Here is a 6,000-nt window from a genome sequence, read left to right on the forward strand (position 1 = left end):
ACAAGTACCACCTTTGAGGCGAAAGGAATCATACAGGGAATAATTTGGGCATCTGAGATGAGCAGTAGTTGAATCAACCGATAACTGAGATTCTGTCGGAAAAAGCACATGGGGTTTGGCAGACTGCAAGTGGAAATGGACATCGTTGAGATTAGAATTGAGACCACATATATTTGTGAGTTGGGTGGAGTTGGGTTTCTGATCCATAAAGATTTTAAAAACAATATTTTGGAATTCAAAAGTGCATCACCAAGGGTGTCAAGACTAATACTCAAGATTTCTAAGAGGTACAAGCTAAAGATTATAATGATTTATGCACCAACATCGAGCCATGATGATGAAGAGGTTGAAGAAATGTACTCTGAAATTGAGAGTCTTCTAGATGAGCAGAAAACCCACTACACTATTATTATGGGGGACTTCAATGCTAAGGTTGGAAAAAGACAAAACAGTGCAGAAAGGGGAACTATGGGAAATTTTGGAATTGATGAAAGAGGTGAAAGACCTGTGGAATTTGCAGAATCTCAAGGACTGTCAGTAATGAACACTTTTTTCAAGAAAAGGGTGAACAGAAAGTTTGAAGTAAGAGTCCAAATGGATTAACTACTAATGAAATCGACTTCATCCTCACTAACAGAAGATATATTGTGAATGATGTTACCATCCTGAATAAGGTAAATGTTGGAAGTGATCACAGAATGGTAAGATGTACACTTGATATAGATGTAGGAAAGGAAAGGAAAAAACTGACTTGAGTAAATAATACAAAGTTCTTTGAGATAACAGAAGAGGAGAAAAAGCAGTATGTACTGGAACTTAAGAACAAGTTTGAGCTTCTGCAGACTGCTCAGGACCAGGATATCGACGAGGAATATTACAACTTTCTGAAAGTGATAAAGCCCAAGAAACCCATAGGGAAAAAGAATTCCAAAGAAGAAAAAATTAGTCAAGAAATACTTGTCGTGATGAACCGAAGACGACAAATGAAGAGCAAGAAAAACACTGACAGGGAGGAAATTGAGTATACTGAGTTATGCAAAGCCATTAGAAAGAGACTCAGAGAGGACATAAGAAGATTTAACACAAGAAAAGCAGAACAAGCATTAAGGGAAAACAAAGGATTTAAATCAGCAGCAATGAGCAGTAATACAGAAAGACAAATGATACTGAAACTGAAGAATAGCGATGGTGTACTTACAAACAGCAGAGAAGGCATAATTCAAATAGCAGAAGACTAATATAGAGAATTATACAAGGAGCAGGGGAATGATGCCAGCAGTGGGGAAGATGGATTGCAAATTAGCAACACATACGACATACGCGATATTCTTTCTGATGATGAAGAACATGCATTGAAGAAAATGAAGAATCAGAAAGCCCCGGGGGAAGATGAAGTTACTGTAGAGTTGTTAAAATTGGGGGGAAGAGACATAACACAAAAAGTGGCAAGGCTCTTCACAAAGTGCATTAGAAAAGGTGTGACACCTAAGCAGTGGAATAATGCAATCATAGTTTTGCTACATAAGAAAGGAGATAAATCAGAAATTGGAAATTATAGGACAATTAGCTTGTTATCCCACATCTACAAGTTGTTCACAAGGGTCATTACTAACAGATTAGAAAGAATACTTGATGAGAATCAACCGAAAGAGCAAGCTGGCTTTAGGACAGGATTCTCAACTATGGATCAGCGTCACGTAATATCACAGCTAATGGAGAAAGCAAATGAATATAAAACACCATTATGCCTGGCATTTGTGAATTATGAAAAGGCATTTGACTCCATACAGCATAAGGCAATGTTTCGGGCACTGGAAAGACAAGGCATAGATACCCCATATATTATGATTTTGAAGAAAATATATGAGAGTGCTACCTCCTTTATTAGACTAGACAAAGACAATAGGAAATTTAAAATTGAGAAAGGAGTTCAACAAGGAGACACAATATCTCTGAAGCTGTTTACTGCCGCCCTTGAGGAAGCTTTCAGAAGATTAGACTGGTCGCAGAACGGAGGCAATGTGACCAGAGAGTACCTAAACCATTTACGATTTGCAGATGACATTGTGGTAAGATGACATTTGGGATCGTGGCTTATGACATCATAAGCCACGATCCCAAAGAATTAGAGGAAAATCTTAATCAGTTATGCACAGTTAGTAAGGATTTTGGACTAAAGATGAATATGGCTAAAACAAAAGTAATGATGAACAAGTGTGCCACAGAAAGGGAAATAATGATTGAAGGAGCAGTAATTGAAAAGGTGGAGTCTTATACTTATCTGGGACACGTTATTAGCTGTAATAATGATAAATGGCTGGAAGTCAAGAGAAGAATAAATTTTGGATGCATAGCATTCAGGAAATATAGTCACATATTGAAGAGCAATATCCCAATTTGTCTGAAACGGAAAATAATGAACTAATGTATACTTCCCACACCATTACTTATGGAAGTGAAACTTGGGCACTCATCAAAAGAATGGAAGAGAAGCTGAGAACTACACAGCGAAGAATGGAACGAATTATATTGAGAATCAGACTGTTAGATAAGAAGAGAAACACATGGATTAGGTAGCAAACTCAAGTAAAGGACATTCTTATCAAAACTAAAGAACTAAAATGGTCTTGGGCAGGACACAGCTCAAACACATGATGACAGATGGACTAAGAAAATAACAGAATAGTATCCAAGAGGAGCTAGAAGAAAACTTGGAAGACAAAGGCGGAGATGGATAGATGAAATTCATGAGTTTGTGGGTAGCAAATGGATGGCCAGTGCTCAAAACAGAAGGAACTGGAAAGTTGCTGGTTGTTGTTGTTGTGCTTGGATTTTTCTGGTGCAAAGGCTGCTTAGGCCATATTGCACCTATCATAGTAGTTAGTACTAATTTTATTGGCTTCTATGGAAGCAGTTAGAAACAGTTAATATGAAAAGTAAAAATCTATTAAATTTATGAAATTAAGTGCATTATTTCAGTTCCTGTTGTTTGAGATTAAGGTGATTAGAATAGACTGAAAACATCAGGTGTGTTGTAAGTGCTGAAATTAAATGTATGCTAAGCAGTGAGAAGAACATCTAATTACAGAAACGCTCCACTCCATAGGAAATGGGTCTCCTTTCCCATCAACTGGATGGAACAAATGTTGTTGTTGTTGTTTATTGGGTTTTAAGTGCAATGGCTACTTAGGCCATATTGCACTTAGAAAAGTGGTTCATACTGCCTGTTTGGTTCATGTAGAAGCAATTAGAAACAGCTATATAGTCCTATTCGTTTTAGGAAGGAGAAGAATTCTGCGATGTTTGATTTTTCGCCTATGATATGGCTAAGTGATAAAGGTACCTTTAAGCTTGCTAGAGAACTGAATGACACTAGTCGAGCATTATGATACAGAGTACATTCTAGAAGTATATGTTTGACTGTAAGTGGTGTATGACAATGATTACACTGAGGAGGGTCATTCCCTGACAGGAGGAACAAATGAGTTAAATGAGTATGACCGATTCTGGCTCTGGTTAGGATTACTTCTTCTTGTCTGTTTGCAATGAGGTTAGAAGCCCATAATTTTGGTACAGGTTTAATTTGAAAAAGTTTATTATGAATTTGTGCTTGCCATTGTAGAGTCCATCAACCTTTACATATACTTCGGATCTTCATTTTATAATCTGTGAACGGTACAAGGAAATTTGTTGGGGCTGCTCTCGATGGATGTTTGGCAGCATCATCCGCAATTTCATTTCCTGGTATTCCAGTATGACCAGGTATCCAGCAGAATATAACCTTTTGTTGGCGCTCTCTCAGACGTATCAACTCTGTTCTAATGAGCTTTAATAGAGGGTGAGTAGACGGGGAGTTGTTTTGCAAGGCTAATAAGGAACTCTGCGAGTCTGTGTAAATTAAGCTCTTTTGAATTGACATGTGGAAAATACTTTCTATAGCAAGCTTTATGGCATATAATTCAGTCGTGTAACTACTGCACTCTGTTGGGAGAGATAGAGAAATGATAGTATCAGGGAGTACTACTGCTGCGCCTGATCCACTCTCAGACTTCGATCCATCTGTATAAATTTTAGCGAAGTCAGGATAACGTTGAGTATGCGCTATATGGAGCTGTTGGATGTTAATATCTGTAGAGAGTGTTTACCCCACTGGTAGAAATAATTGTCGCAAGATGGCATGATGACAGACCATGGAGGATCAGGATCTATAGGATCTTGTAAGATTTTATTGAAGTGTATATCCCAATCTTCTGCTAGCTGTTTTAGCCTAATACCAGCAGGCCGAACTGTCTGTGGTTTATTTCTATAGAGGGTCATAAACTGTGGATTGTAGAGGATTGGCCAATTAGGATGGGTCACCTGGCTTTGGATCTTGGTTGCATAATTCAGCAGCAGCATCTTTCTCCTGATATTTATGGGAGGTTCATGAGCTTCAACATACAAACTTTGCACTGGAGATGTTCTGAACGCACCTAGTGCTGTTCTGAGAGCTGAATGTTGAATAGGATTGAGGTGAGATAAAGTGCTCTCCCTGGCAGAATCGAAGACAGGGGCACCATAGTCCAGTCGAGATCTGATTATGGATCTATATAAATGTAGCAGGCTTTGGCGATCTGCTCCCCATGTTGTGGCTGATAGGACTCTTAGTATGTTCAGTTTTTTTTGACAAGTAGTGCGGAGATGTTCAATGTGCTTTTGGAAATTTAACTTATTGTCAAAGAACAATCCTAGTAGACGAGTACAGTTAGCTATGGGAAGAGGATGGTTATTCAAGTGTAGTTCAGGTTCAGGATGCATATTTCGTCTGGAGCAGAAGTGTATGGCAGTAGATTTCTGGCTGGATAGTCTATAACCATTTTGTGTCAACCATGTCATGATGCGATTCATTGATATTTGAAGTTGACGTTCAATGTAATGCATGTTTTGGGAATGACAGGAAATCGAGAGATCATCTGCGAATAGGTATGAATCCACAGTTTTCGGAATGAGTTCAATTATATGATTTATTCTCATTGCAAACAAGGTAGCACTGAGAACAGATCCTTGTGGAATTCCTTCTTCTTGGATAAAGATTTTAGAGAGGGTTCCCCGATAACGAACTTGAAAGGATCTCCTTTGAAGAAAATTTTGGATAAAATATGATAAATTACCTCTCAGGCCAAGAGAATGTAGATCCTTTAAGATTCCAAAACGCCACGTAGTGTCAAAGGCTTTCTCAACGTCAAGACAGACCATGACGAGATGTTCCTTTTTGATGAAAGCATTTCTGATATTTGTCTCGGCTTTGATCATAAGATCCAATGAAGATCGGTTTTTCCGGAATCCAAATTGTTTGTTACTTATCAAGTTTTGAGATTCGAGGAACCTGGTGAGACGGCGATGTGTCATTTTCTCAAGAGTTTTGCTGAGACAGCTGGTGAGGGATATCGGTCTGTAATTTTGAGGAACCGAATGATCTTTACCGTGTTTTGCAATCGGTATTACATAAGAATGACTCCAGGAGCTGGGGAAGGTATGTTCAGAAAATATGCGATTATAAAATAAGAGCAGCGAAAAGAGTGATCTTTGATCCAGATTTCGGAGCATTACATAATATAACCCATCAGGGCCAGCAGCACTGTTTCTTGAGTTGGTAAGAGCTTGCTGTAGCTCGAACATGGTAAATGGCTGATTATAAGATAAAGCAGAATTGTCAGTGTAATTCAGTTTGGATCTCTCTGCAACTGTTTTACGTTTTTGGAATGATTGATCATAAGCATTACATGAAGACAACAGAGAAAATACAATTCCCAGTGCATTTGATATATCTGTGGGATTAGAGAGTTCTTGTCCATTCCAGTTTAGTAGCGGGGTGGATAGAGGTGGAAATTTATTGTTTAAACATTTTATTTTTTCTCCAGATTAATCTGATATCGGTATTTTTATTAACTGATGAGGCAAATTTAATCCAAGTTTCTTTTTTTGCTTTGCGTCTGATGTATCGAGCTTTAGCTCTGAGCC

Source organism: Mastigoproctus giganteus, chromosome 10 (assembly GCF_048544385.1).
Source record: "Mastigoproctus giganteus isolate SK-2022 chromosome 10, ASM4854438v1, whole genome shotgun sequence".
Classification (NCBI taxonomy): Eukaryota; Metazoa; Arthropoda; class Arachnida; order Uropygi; family Thelyphonidae; genus Mastigoproctus; species Mastigoproctus giganteus.